The sequence below is a fragment of the Oncorhynchus mykiss genome, chromosome 15 (genome assembly GCF_013265735.2).
Source record: "Oncorhynchus mykiss isolate Arlee chromosome 15, USDA_OmykA_1.1, whole genome shotgun sequence".
Taxonomy (NCBI): domain Eukaryota; kingdom Metazoa; phylum Chordata; class Actinopteri; order Salmoniformes; family Salmonidae; genus Oncorhynchus; species Oncorhynchus mykiss.
The window spans coordinates 35,270,847-35,285,877 of NC_048579.1; the positions used below are offsets into that span (position 1 = coordinate 35,270,847).

Sequence of the window (15,031 nt, forward strand, 5' to 3'; positions counted from 1 at the left end):
TTGCTCAGTTTGGCCGGGCGGCCATCTCTAGGAAGTCTTGTTGGTTCCAAACTACTTCCATTTAACAATGATGGAGGCAATAGTCTTCTTGGGGACCTTCGATGCTGCTGAAACGTTTTTGTACCCTTCCCCAGATCTGTGCCTCGACATAATCCTGTCTCGGAGCTCTACGGACTATTCCTACGACCGCATGGCTTGGTTCTTGCTCTGACATGCACTGTCAACTTTGGGACCTAATATAGACAGTTGTGTGCCTTTCCAAATCATGTCCAATCAATTGAATTTATCACAGATGGACTCAATGGAATCAATTTGTAGAAATATCTCAAGTAAATAAAGTTTTTCTGTTTTTTTTACTTTTTAATTATGAGGCATTGTGTGTAGATTGCTGATAATTAAAAAAATCAGAATAAGGCTGTAATCTAACATGGCATACAGTAAATCAATGAAATCAATGAAAGATGACATGAAGACTAGTACATCTTCTGGGAAAGAGCCTATATGTCCCGACCAAACTAAGATCTCACCATTGCATAAATTCCCTTGTCACTGGGGGAATGGAAGTGTGTTGTGTTCAACAGGGAGGTGCAATTGAATGCAAGCTTCACCACAACAAATGTAATTGTTAAAACATTTCTAGCTTGTCTCTCAATGGGTAACAGGGTTGACATGTTATGCTCAACCTGCTCAGTTTTCCACCACAAAACACAAGAGTTCAGTTAACATAACCGGGTTGACCTTAAAATGTAACATGGACTCAGAGGTAGACGTAAAATTGTAAACGTAAACCTGTGACACTCCCATTAGCCCCCTGGAGTCGCTTGATGCGTCAATCCACAAATAAGTATGTTTTTTTTGCACTGGATGCATCTCAATCCACTGCATCCACCAGTGTCACACCAGTGTCACACTTCCTCATCTGCAGTGAAAGGTGGCAGAACTAGAGCGGTGTTTGTCAGATCATGAGACATCCCAAAAATCTGTCTTCTCCATTTTGCTCTACGACCACCACAAGTGTCAGGGGACTCAACTAAAGTCAGTCTGTTAATGTGTCAACTTCTGTTCGTGGTGTCCGAACCGTCTAGTCTACAAATGAATGTGGAAAGGGTAGATTCTCATGAACACAATGGTTTTCTCCATTTTGATCTACACCCCCCCCCCCGCACGCCGGTTTAAAAAAGCAAATAGTAGTTTTGTGCCTGCCAAAAAAAGGGTTAAATATGTGTACAGTACAATTCAAAAGTTTGGACACACTTACTCATTCAGGGGTTTAGTAACCAAAATCCTGTATTAACCAAAAAACAAATCAAAATATATTTATATTTTAGATTCTTCAAAGTAGCCACCCTTTGCCTTAACACATACTTTTCATCTCTGTGAGATGTTGAGTTTATTAAATTGTTGTTACATAGGCCTACAGCAAGAGCGATATAGAATAAATTACAATTTGTCATAAGCACATACAACCTCATTATAACGTCTTAGTATCATCTGATAATGATCCCAAGTGTAGCATATATATGGGATCATTCTGTCTTGTACTTGGCTGCTTGCTTGCTGTGTTAACTTTTTAGAGCGTATCATTTAGTCCCATGAAAAACCAGGACAAACCTTTCAGCAAGGTTTGGTAAGATAAATTAACTGTATAGTACATTCATTTAGCCCAAAAGCAGTTCGTTTTGCTGTTTCGAAAAGTCAATAGATACGACTCTCTCTCTCTCTCTCTCTCTCTGTCTCGGTGCTGCGGCAACACTGATGGACTCTGTCAGTATATCCCGCTGGAGGATTTGGGTCAGATGTAAGACACTCTCTCTCTAAGAGCTTTGTGTGTAAGCTTCCAGGGAACAACACCATCTAGTATATGTCATTATACTGTGCCGCACATGCATTGGACTTTTCAGTGATATCATATAAGGGTTATATCATGGCTTGTAACTGCCGTCAAATAGTATTATAAAACAGGGATACTTGCATAACCTCGGTTCAATGTGAATATGAGTGAGATGTCTCACTTTTCTCTAGCGGATCACTAACTTCAAGAAAGGATGGGTAGGCATATTATGACCATCAAGCAACCCAAAGTTTGCGTGTTCGAATTTCATCACAGACAACTTTCACTCTTTTCTAATTAACAACTTTGCAAATACTTTGCATGTTAGCTAATTCTTCCCCTAACCTTAACCCTTTAACCTAACTCTTAACTTTAACCTTAACCTTAAGCCCTAGCCTAGCTAACTTTAGCCACCTAGCTAATTAGCCACCTAGCTAACGTTAGCCACAACAAAATGCAATTTGTGACATATCAGATGTTTAGCAAATGTGTAACATGTACGAATTTCAATTCGTAACGTATCATACGAAATTAATACTAACCATACAAAACATAACATATCATACTTATTCTTTAGAGTCTAAGACATTGGTGGAGGTGGTGGGGAGGAGTGCTAAGCTGACATATGGAATTGTTTTAATATGGTCATACTATGGATCTGAATTTTAGGACCCCTTTAGTTATCTCCAAAAAATATACAAAAATTATTTGATAAAATATTGATTTTGTCCTTTACTACTAAAGCCCATAGAAACTCATAGGGAAAAATGGACAGTCAAAAGGTGTATTGTGCAAAGCTGTCATTAACTTCCTGTTGCAATCAGAATATTATGTATGCTTTTTTATACTGCTGGCAGTTACACCTTAGCATCAGATAGCAATTAACAGAAAATACATGTTTCTATGTTGTCAATTCATTTTTTGCCAAAGGTACATCCATATTTTAACCTGCCTCATTCAAGTAGACCTGAAGTGTGTGTTTCCATGGTGATGCATCTGTCTGCAACATGCAGTGCCTTCATACAGTATTCAGAACCTTTTACTTTTTCCACATTTTGTTGTGTTACAGCCTGAATTTAAAATGTATTACATTTATATTTTTGGGCACTAGCCTAAACACGACACCCGATAATGTCAATACCCCATAATGTCAAAGTAAAAAATTTGATTCAATATGAAAAACTAAATAGTTGTAAAAATGTGCTAAACAACATAATAACGTTACATAATAAGTTGCACTGTGTAAAATAATATTTTTAACATGATTCCTTAATGACTACCTTATCTCTGTACCCTAAACAATTATCTGCAAGGTCCTCAGTCGAGCAGTGAATTTCAGACACAGATTGAACCTCAAAGACCAGGGAGGTTTTCCAATGCGTCACAAAGGGCACCTATTGGTAGATGGGTAAAATGCATTTCCCTTTGAGCATGGTGAAGTTATTATTAAACTTTGGATGGTGTATCAATACACCCAATAAGATACAGGCTTCCTTCCTAAACTCCTTCAAGACTGTTGAAATAGCATTCCTCGTGAAGCTGGTTTGAGCGAGTGTGCAAAGCTGTCATCAAGGCAAAGGGTGGCTACTTGAGGTAATGTATACATGTTATTAAAGTGACAATGCATAGATGACAACAACAGAGAGAAGCAGCAGTGTAAAAGATGGGGGAGCAATGGCAATGCAAATAGTCTGGGTGGCCATTTGATTGAGGTTCAGGAGTTTTATGGCTTGGGTGTAGAAGCTGTTAGACTAGACTTGGAGCTTGGGTACCACTTGCCATGCGATAGCAGAGAGAACAGTCTATGGGGTGGCTGGAGTCTTTGACAATTTTTAGGGCCTTCCTCTCACACCACCTGGTATAGTGCCTCATTGCCTGTATCCGCTACGGGTCCGCGGTCAAACCACCACCCCTCATCACTGTCAAACGCTCCCTAAAACACTTCTGCGAGCAGGCCTTTCTAATCGACCTGGCCCGGGTATCCTGGAACGATATTGACCTCATCCCGTCAGTTGAGGATGTCTGGTCATTCTTTAAAAGTAACTTCCTCACCATCTTAGACAAGCATGCTCCGTTCAAAAAATGCAGAACTAAGAACAGATATAGCCCTTAGTTCACTCCAGACCTGACTGCCCTCGACCAGCACAAAAACATCCTGTGGCGGACTGCAATAGCATCAAATAGTCACCGCGATATGCAACTGTTCAGGGAAGTCAGGAATCATTACACGCAGTCAGTCAGGAAAGCAAAGGCCAGCTTTTTCAAGCAGAAATTTGCATCCTGTAGCCCTAACTCCAAAAAGTTCTGGGACACTGTAAAGTCCATGGAGAACAAGAGCACCTCCTCCCAGCTGCCCACTGCACTGAGGCTAGGTAACACGGTCACCACCGATAAATTCGTGATAATCAAACTTCAACAAGCATTTCTCAACAGCTGGCCATGCCTTCCTCCTGGCTACTCCAACCTCGGCCAACAGCTCCGCCCCCCCCCCCCCGCAGCTACTCGCCCACGCCTCCCCAGCTTCTCCTTTACCCAAATCCAGATAGCAGATGTTCTGAAAGAGATGCAAAACCTGGACCCATACAAATCAGCTGGGCTAGACAATCTGGACCCTCTATTTCTGAAACTGTTCGCCGCCATTGTCGCAACCCCTATTACCAGCCTGATCATCCTCTCCTTCGTATCATCTGAGATCCCCAAGGATTGGAAAGCTGCCGCGGTCATCCCCCTCCTCAAAAGGGGAGACACCTTGGACCCAAACTGTTACAGACCTATATCCATTCTGCCCTGCCTATCTAAGGTCTTCGAAAGCCAAGTTAGCAAACAGATCACTGACCATCTCGAATCGCACCGCACCGTACCTTCTCCGCTGTGCAATCCGGTTTCCAAGCTGGTCACGGGTGCACCTCAGCCACGCTCAAGGTACTAAACGATTTTATAACCGCCATCGATAAAAGACCGTGCGACTGTGCAGCCGTCTTCATCGACCTGGCCAAGGCTTTCGACTCTGTCAATCACCATATTTCGTGGTATCCAATTGTTGTAGTAGCTATTATCTTGTCTCATCGCTACAACTCCCGTACAGGGAGAGAGACGAAAGTTGAAAGTCATGCGTCCTCTGATACACAACCCAACCAGCCGCACTGATTCTTAACACTGCGCGCCTCCAACCCGGAAGCCAGCCGCACGAATGCTTCGGAGGATACACCGTGCACCTGGCAACCACTGCGCCCAGCCCGCCACAGGAGTCGCTGGTGCGCGATGAGACAAGGACATCCCTACCGACCAAGCCCTCCCTAACCCGGACGACGCTCGGCCACGACAGAGCCTGGGCACGAACCCAGGGACTCTGATGGCACAGCTGGCGCTGCAGTACAGCGCCCTTAACCACTGCGCCACCCGGGAGGCCAATCACCATATTCTTATATTCTTCTTTTCTGATGACTGCCTTGCCTGGTTCACCAACTACTTTGCAGACAGAGTTCAGTGTGTCAAATCGGAGGGCATGTTGTCCGGTCCTCTGGCAGTCTCTATGGGGGTGCCACAGGGTTCAATTCTCGGGCCGACTCTTTTCTCTGTATATTTCAATGATGTTGCTCTGCTGCAACCTTGTAAAACTGACTATCCTACCAATCCTCGACTTCGGCGATGTCATCTACAAAATAGCTTTCAATACTCTACTCAGCAAACTGGATGCAGTTTATCACAGTGCCATCCGGTTTGTTACTAAAGCACCTTATACCACCCACCACTGCGACCTGTATGCTCTAGTCGGCTGGCCCTCGCTACATGTTCATTGCCAGACCCACTACCACCAGGTCATCTCCAAGTCTATGCTAGGTAAAGCTCAGCCTTATCTCAGTTGACTGGTCACGATGGCAACACCCACACACCCGTAGCACGCACTCCAGCAGGTGTATCTCACTGATCATCCCTAAAGCCAAAACCTCATTTGGCCGCCTTTCCTTCCAGTTCTCTGCTGCCTGCGACTGGAAAGAATTGCAATCTCTGAAGACTTTTATCTCCCTCACCAACTTAAAACATCTACTATCTGAGCAGCTAACTGAGCGCTGCAGCTGTACATAGTCTATCGGTATATAGCCCACCCGATTTACCTACCTCATCCCCATACTGTTTTTATTTTATTTTATTTTATGCTCTTTTGCACACCAGTATCTCTACCTGCACATGTTCATCTGATCTTTTATCACTCCTGCTAAATTGTAATTATTCAATCCTATGGCCTATTTATTGCCTACCTCCTCATGCCTTTTGCACACAATGGATATAGATTATTATTATTTTCTACTATGTTATTGACTTGTTTATTGTTTATTCCATGTGTAACTCTGTTGTTGTCTGTTCACACTGCTTTATCTTGGCTAGGTCACAGTTGCAAATGAGAACTTGTTCTCAACTAGCCTACCTAGTTAAAAAAGGTGAAATAAAATATAATATATATAAAATAGAGGTCCTGGATGGCAGAAAGCTTTTCTCCAGTGATGTACTGGGCAGTACACACTACCCTCTGTAGTGCCTTGCGGTCGGAGGCCGAGCAGTTGCCATAGCAGGCAGTGAGGCAACCATTCAGGATGCTCTTGATGGTGCAGCTGTAGAACATTTTCAGGATCTGAGGACCCATGCGAAATCTTTTCAGTCTCCTGAGGGGTATTAGGTTTTAACGACTGTGTTTGTGTGCTTGGACCGTATTAGTTTGTTAGTGATGTGGACACCAAGGAACTTAAAGCTCTTAACATGCTCCACTACAGAACCGTCGATGAGAATGGGGGTGTGCTAGGTCCTGTAGTTCAAAATCATCTCCTTTGTCTTGATCACGTTGACGGAGAGGTTGTAATCCTGGCACCAAACGGCCAGGTCTCTGACCTCCTCCCTATAGGCTGCCTCGTCGTTGTCGGTTGATCAGGCCTACCACTGCTGTGTCATCGGCAAACGTAATGATGGTGTTGGAGTCATGCCTGTCCGTGCAACAAAAGAGTGAACAGGGAGTACAGGAGGGGACTGAGCACGCACCCATGAGGGACCTCTGTGTTGAAAATCAGCGTGGCGGATGTGTTGTTACCTAACCTTACCACCTGGGGCCGGCCCGTCAGGAAGTCCAGGTTTCAGTTGCAGAGGGAGGTGTTTAGTACCAGGGTCCTTAGCTTATTGATGAGCTTTGAGGGCACTATGGTGTTGAACACTGAGCTGTACTCAATTAATAGCATTCTAAAATAGGTGTTCCCTTTGTACAGGTGGGAAAGGGAAGTGTGGAGTGCAATAGAGATTGTTGGGGCTGTATGCAAATTGGGTCTAGGGTTTCTGGGATAATGGTGTTGATGTGAGCCATGACCAGCCTTTCAAATTACTTCATGGCTACAGATGTGAGTGCTACGGGTTGGTAGTCATTTAGGCAGGTTACCTTATTATTCTTGGGCTCAGGCACTATGGTGGTCTGCTTAAAACATGTTGGTATTACAGACTCGGACAGGGAGAGTTTGAAAATGTCAGTGAAGACACTTATCAGTTGGTCAGCGCATGCTCGGAGTACACGCCCTGGTATTCCGTCTGGCTCTGAGGTCTTTTGAATGTTGACCTGTTTAAACTTCTTAAGTCGACAACATCCTCTGAAAAGGCAGAGCGCGAAATTCAAAAATATACAAAAAGGTATATTACAGTTTGTAGAAACATGTCAAACGATGTATAGAATAAATCTTTAGAATATTTTTCATCATAAATCTTCAATAATGTTTCAATCGGACAATTCCTTTCGATTCCTTTAGAAATGCAATGGAATGCAGGTCGCTCTCACGGCCACACGCGTGACAAGCTCATGGCCTTCTGCTAGACACCTGATTGAAACAGCTCTTATTCGCTCCCCCTTCACAGAAGAAACCTGAAACAAGATTCTAAAGACTGTTGATATCTAGTGGAACGCTTAGGAAGTGCAATATGACCCCATTTACACTGTATATTAGAAAGGCATTGAGTCGAAAAATTACAAACCTCAGATTTCCCACTTCCTGGTTTGATTTTTCTAAGGTTTTCGCCTGCCATATGAGTTATGTTATACTCACAGACATCATTCAAACAGTTGTAGAAACTTCATAGTGTTTTCTATCCAAATCTACTAATGCATATATTAGCTTCTGGGCCTGAGTACCAGGCAGTTTACTCTGGGCACGCTTTTCATGCGAACGTGAAAATGCTGTCCCCTATCCCAAACAGGTTAAAGGTCTTATTCAAATTGGCTGCAGAGAGCGTGATCACACAGTCCTCCGGAACAGCTGATGCTCTCATGCATGTTTCAGTATTATTTGCCTCGGAGCGAGCATAGAAGTAGTTTAGCTCATCTGGTAGGCTCGTGTCACTTGGCAGCTCTTGGCTTTGCTTCCCTTTGTAGTCTGTAATGGTTTGCAAGTCCTGCCACATCCGAACAGCGTCAGAGTCGGTGTAGTACGATTCAATCTTTGTCCTGTGTTGACGCCTTGCCTGTTTGATGGTTCGTCGGAGGGCATAGCGGGATTTCTTATCTTCTGGGTTTGAGTCCCACTTCTTGAAAGCTGCAGCTCTAGCCTTTAGCTCGGTGCGAATGTTGCCTGTAATCAAATCAAATTTATTTATATAGCCCTTCGTACATCAGCTGATATCTCAAAGTGCTGTACATAAACCCAGCCTAAAACCCCAAACAGCAAGCAATGCAGGTGTAGAAGCACGGTGGCTAGGAAAAACTCCCTAGAAAGGCCAAAACCTAGGAAGAAACCTAGAGAGGAACCAGGCTATGTGGGGTGGCCAGTCCTCTTCTGGCTGTGCCGGGTGGAGATTATAACAGAACATGGCCAAGATGTTCAAATGTTCATAAATGACCAGCATGGTCGAATAATAATAAGGCAGAACAGTTGAAACTGGAGCAGCAGCACAGCCAGGTGGACTGGGGACAGCAAGGAGTCATCATGTCAGGTAGTCCTGGGGCATGGTCCTAGGGCTCAGGTCCTCCGAGAGAGAGAAAGAGAGAAGGAGAGAATTAGAGAACGCACACTTAGATTCACACAGGACACCATATAGGACAGGAGAAGTACTCCAGATATAACAAACTGACCCTAGCCCCCCGACACATAAACTACTGCAGCATAAATACTGGAGGCTGAGACAGGAGGGGTCAGGAAATCCATGACTTCTGGTTGGGGTATGTACGTACGTCACTGTGGGGACGACGTCATCGATGCACTTATTGATGAAGCCAATGACTGATGTGGTGTACTCCTCAATGCCATCAGAGGAATCCCGGAACATATTCCAGTCTGTGCTAGCAAAGCAGTCCTGTGGATTAACATCTGCTTCATCTGACCACTTTCTTATTGATCGAGTCACGGGTGCTTCCTGCATTAATTTTTGCTTGTAAGCAGGAATCAGAAGAATAGAATTTTGGTACAAGTACTTCAAATACCTTGTTTCTTATGATTTTTTTTACTGTCTTTTTTGCAATGAATGTATGTGTTATTCAATTCTTTTCTCTAGAATATAGTAGTAAAGACCAAATTCCATATTTTATCCCCAATTTATTTTTAATATATATAAAGGGGTCCTAAAATTATCCATAGTATGACCATAGGTATGTCAGCTTAGTACCCCCCTAATTGATAAATTCCTTGTGATATTCATGAAATGCATTTGGATAACTATATTCAGTCTTATTGCTAAAACAAATGATGCAGGGAGCTGGTTTATCGTTTCTACTTTAATTTGCTGGCAAATAAACATGTTTTCATAAAACAGTATATTAGATTAGTCCGTCAATATAGCAAATAAGTAGTCATGGCTTGTTTTCAAGACAGTTTATTTACTCTGGAGACCGAGGTGAGTTTACACAGCAGTGTCCTGGCAGATAGGAGCATTTTTGAGTCAAGTCAAATGGCTCTGTTAAACAAGGACAACCATATCTGCTCGAGTGATCATGAAATTGTCAAAACACAAAGGCCCCAATACTTGCTACAAAATAGGACTCCATTAATTTTTTAGATCAGACAGCAGGCTCAATCAAAAAATGATGTCATTGGTCTAACTCTCTGTAATGTTCGTTGGCTGCCTAAATATTGCTGCCTAAAGGCTGCCTAAATATGATCCCCAATCAGAGACAACGATCGACAGCTGCCTCTGATTGGGAACAATACCAGGCCAACATAGAAATAGAAAAACTAGACTACCCACCCTAGTCACACCCTGACCTAACCAAAATAGAGAAATAAAAGGTTCTTCAAGGTCAGGGCATGACACTCTCCCAGCACGAAAATGACAAAAAAATACAGCTAAAAATACAGACATAATACAGTCTCTAAAAATACACACATATGTCTGAAAAACCCTCTCATCACCCATAATCATGAAGGGAACTGGAAAAACACCTCAAATAGTGTGTAAAGGTTAAGTTTCCCTTTAAGTTAAAGGAAAGTGGTATGAAACGTTATAACAAGTACTGGCGTGATAAATAATAAATTGTTTACGTTTCATAAAGAATATTGAGCTGCTATTCTCCTTGGAAAATGAGATGCTATCATTAGCCTTTAGCTTTTAAGAATTGTAGCCTAATTGGTATTTTAAATATTATCTTCAAGGATGTCAAAGATGGCGAGGGAGACTAGAAGGATAAAAAAAACGTTGATTGGTCTCACTTCCCTGAATAGATGGAGGAATAGATAGTTCATAAATCAATTCATGAGAGAGAGAGAGAGAGAGAGAGAGAGAGAGAGAGAGAGAGAGAGAGAGACTTTTGGTCTTTCTTTAATGAAACATTCTCATTCCATTTAAAAACTCACCATCCCCCTTAAAAATAAAACACCAATATATATCCTGTACTGCATACACGTACCATACTCACCTTTCCCTTTACCACACGAAACAACATCACAATAACCAAAAAACCGCACCACTTCTACAACCGTATATCCAAAACATCTTCCCCAGCTATACAGACAGCCCCCCCCCCCCCAATACCATATCTCCTGAAACATCTCCACACTTTTTATCATTCTATCGAACTCAAATTCAACCCTAAGGCAAGCAGAGACCATCCCATTAAATAATAGCAAAGGGTCTGTTATCCCCCCACCTTTGACCCTGTTCCTCCTTGTTAGCCAAATCACCAACTTCGCCTGAGCAAACAGATAGTTCAACAAAACACATTTGGCCTTCTCCTTATTCGAATACCTGTACCCCATTATACACATCCCAACAGTAAAAACCACCCCCAACATCTCACAAAGACATTTCAACAGAGACATTAATGGCATTAACCTGGTGCACACAGAAAACACATAAATCCCAGTTTCTTTCATAAAACAGAAAGGGCACCCCTGCCCGATTCCCGGTTCAACCCGTGCCAACCAGCTGTTAGTGGCCAAGGCTCCATGAAGAACACACCACGGGAGGTCCACGGACCACTTTGGTACTGGGAGTTTGTAGAGCCTCCTCCATCTAAAACCCACCATACTCTCCGCCCCACATACCCCCTGCCACTGATGTGCCTTCACTCCTGTCAGGCTCCTAACCTTAATGCAGAGGCTTTACCTCCCACCCCTTCAAACTCCCCCAGGCTCGGAGTGTTGAAATCTAACAAGTCCTCCAGACCCCCTTGCCAGTCCCCAGTCTCTGCTGTCACCTGCAGTGGTGGAAACATTGGTGGCCCCTCCCCCTTTGGCTGTTCAAACACCCCTGTTACCAGCTCAGACAGTGCATCCTGGACATCCTCCAGGAATCTCTCCAGCAGCCTAGGAGACATTATTCCTGTTTGTAATGCCAGGACTTCCGGGGTTTTCCACCCCTTCTCTCCCAGCAGTCGCAGGTCACCCAGCCTTTGTAAACCCGCTGTAATCAGTTGCCTCTGCAGGGTGGCCAAACAAAGAAGATGGAGCTGAGAGCATCCATCTCCTTGAGCATGGAGAACCTAACTCTTACAAGTGCTCCCTTTGCTTTAACCTGGAAAAAGCTACCCACGTCTCTACATAATTCAGCTAAATTAGCCTGGAGGCCTACATTGCCTTGCCCCACCATCTCTACCTTCATCTCACTAATACAACACTCTAGTTCCTCCAATACTCTCCTAGCTGTATACTGTTGACAGAAAACAGAAAACTTTTCCCACAACCCACCACTGACTCAGGGACTCATACTTCTCTCTTTGCTGCCCCCACCTTTCCCAAAAGATCTGGAAACCTGAGCAAAAAGTGGCATCTTGTTCGAGCTTTACATTAAACTTCCAATAGGGTGCCTGCCGGGGCCCTGGTGAAATAGACAGCTGAGCCATGGTTATGTGGTGATCCGAAAACCCAACCGGGAGAATGGTAGCGCCCAACACCCTTTTGCTCTGATTCCTGACAAGTAAAAACGATCAAGTCTTGCTGCACTCACCCTAGCCCCAAAACCCTTCACACATGTATACTGTCTTGCGTTGGGATGTTTAGTTCTCCAAACATCCACTAGGTCGAACTGGTTAATGATGTCCCTTATCACTCCCACTGACACTGAATGAGGCTCTTCACCCATGTATACTGTCTTGTGTTGGGATGTTTAGATCTACAAACATCCACTAGGTCGAACTGATTAATGATGTCCCTCCCACTGACACTGAATGAGGCTCTTCCCCATTTCTGTCTTTCGTAAAATCCATTGTTCAGTTCCAGTCCCCGCCGACCACCAGCGTCTCCTCAGGCGCTACCTGTGAGAGTTCCTGTCTAAGTTCCTGTCTAAGACACCCAAATAGAACCCCCCTCTCTCTCCCTGTGTTAGGCGCATAAACATTTATAAAGACATGTTTTTAATTTCTGCTTTCACAACAAGCAGCCTACCCCTACACACCTCCTTTGAGGAGAAAATCTTTAAATGCAGACCCGGCCCATGGCTCAACACACTTGCCATTTTCCACCAGAGCCTCCAATAAACTTAATTCACCTCATCACTATGCGTCTCCTGCAGAAACAACACCTGTATTTTTTGTTTGTTTTTCCATTTTCACCCAACACACTCCTCTTTCCCGCATCTCTGGCACCATTTAAATTCAGCGATCCTACCCGAAGAGTCTCTATAAGAAGTGGGAGAAAAGCCAGCAAAGAAAGAGACCAATAGCAAAGCTCAAAAAGCCCCAGTGCCAGAAATATACTATACATCTAAACAGTGTCTGAAGGTGGACCCTTACGCACTGTTGTGACCCACTTCCTCAACCTAAACTGTTTCTAGGGTGAGAGGACACCATGCACCTCACTTTTCATTGCATGTTGTACTGATCTTAAAAACTTTCTCGGATCAGAAAAAAAAGCCTCAAGATTAACTTTTTTCCCCTTGGTCTCATTCAGGAACCTTCTCAGTTTCCTCAACGTGTACTTTGACCCATCTGCTTGACTGGCTGTCAGCTCTGGACCCATTGAAGAGAAGTCTGAAAAAAACCTCATCATCCTCTTCCTCAGACTCACTTTCCTCCTCATCTCCATCTCCCATCCTGACCACCTGCCCTTCCTCTCTGGTCAGGGCTTCCCCCCCAGCACCAGGCAAAAGTTACATGGTGCCTATGACCACACCAGCCTCTCCCCTCCCACCTCCTTTCTTCTCCCCCTTTTTCCTTTTCTGCTTGACACCCCCCCCAGTCTCTTACACTTCCCCACTATACTCTCCTCATCCACTAGCATAACCTGACTAAACCCAGCCTCATCTCCACCACCCTCCATAGCATGACTAGGGCCAGCCTCATCTACACCATCATCCATAGCATGACAAGGCCCAGCCTCAGCTATCCCATCATCTCTAGGGTTGCTAGATCTAGCCTCTGCTATATCGCTATCCATAGCATGACTAGACCCAGCTTCCGCTACACCACCATCTCTAGTCTGACTAGGCCCAGCCTCATCTACACCACCATCCCTGGCATGACTAGGCCCAGCTTCTGCTGTCTGAATCTCGTTGCCCCCTGCACGTTGACCTCGATTTCCCCCACTGGCGCGTGTGCCCTCACCTTGTCTACAGCCTTTATGTGGACAAGGAAAACTCTTATGCCCCAAATCTCCACACTCAAAACACCGTAGACTATCTGTGCTGGCAAACCCTGCGTAGAACCCCCCCCCCCCCCCCCCCCATGCCTCACTTTAAAATGCACATTTAGCTGTTGTTCATTTTCATTCAGAAACAACATGCTTAACGGCATCTGCCTGAAAACATCTGCCTGAAAACCTGACGAAAACCCGCTAGCAAATTTACCAAAACAACTCAGTTCTTTCCTGATTTGATCATCCAAAATAAACAGAGGCAAATTTGCAACTACTACCCTTGTCGAAGTGATAGAAAGAGGCGAAATTGGCATAAACATACCCCTTACAAATATTCCACTAGCAATTAGCATACCAACCAAATTTGCTCTTTTCATGAACACAACCACAGCATTGTTCATTCTAGAAGCAGAGGGAGAGGGAGAGAGAGAGAGAGACTGTGTGCTATTTACCCACAGGTTGGCATTTATTTGGATGACTCATGTACTGGATGCAGCTCTGCAGAGTGGTCACGATAAAAATCAAATTTTAAACCTAACCTTATGTAACGGTCGTCATATGAAGGAGAGGACCAAAGCGCAGAGTGGTAAGTGTTCATCTTGATTTTTAATAACAATAGTGAACACTGAAACGAACAGTCCTGAACGGTGAAAAAAAACACAGAACAGAAAATAAACACCCACGAAACACAAGTGGGAAAAGGCTACCTAAGTATGATTCTCAATCAGAGACAACTAACGACACCTACCTCTGATTGGGAACTATACCAGGCCCAGCGCAAACACAACATAGAAAACGGAACATAGACAACCCACCCAACTCACGCCCTGACCATACTAAAACAATGACATAATAAAATAACTAAGGTCAGAACGTGACACCTTAACTGAATCTTAACCACACGGGTAACCCTAATGACTAACCATAACCTTAAATGAAGACCAAAAAGGTCATATTTGATTTCATATATTTTTACATTATAGCCCATTTTGACTTTGCAGCTGGCCCATCTAGCAGAAATCACTGAATTCTGCCTCAAGGGCAAGATTCATGACAATAAACGTTAACCTGCTTTTTACCCTCCTCTCTTCCTCCGGTCAATCTTGACTTTATTATCCAGCAGGACAATAGAATTGTTGTGTGTGGCTCTGAGATGATTGTGGTCATTAGGCTA

General features: G+C 43.9%; 1 protein-coding gene across 2 annotated transcripts in view; it reads left to right on the plus strand.

Annotated features, from left to right (window-relative positions):
* Window positions 1-15,031, plus strand: part of LOC110490018 (cadherin-18) — a 368,917-nt gene that overhangs the window by 278,424 nt on the left and 75,462 nt on the right. The gene's annotated exons all lie outside the window — the stretch shown is intronic.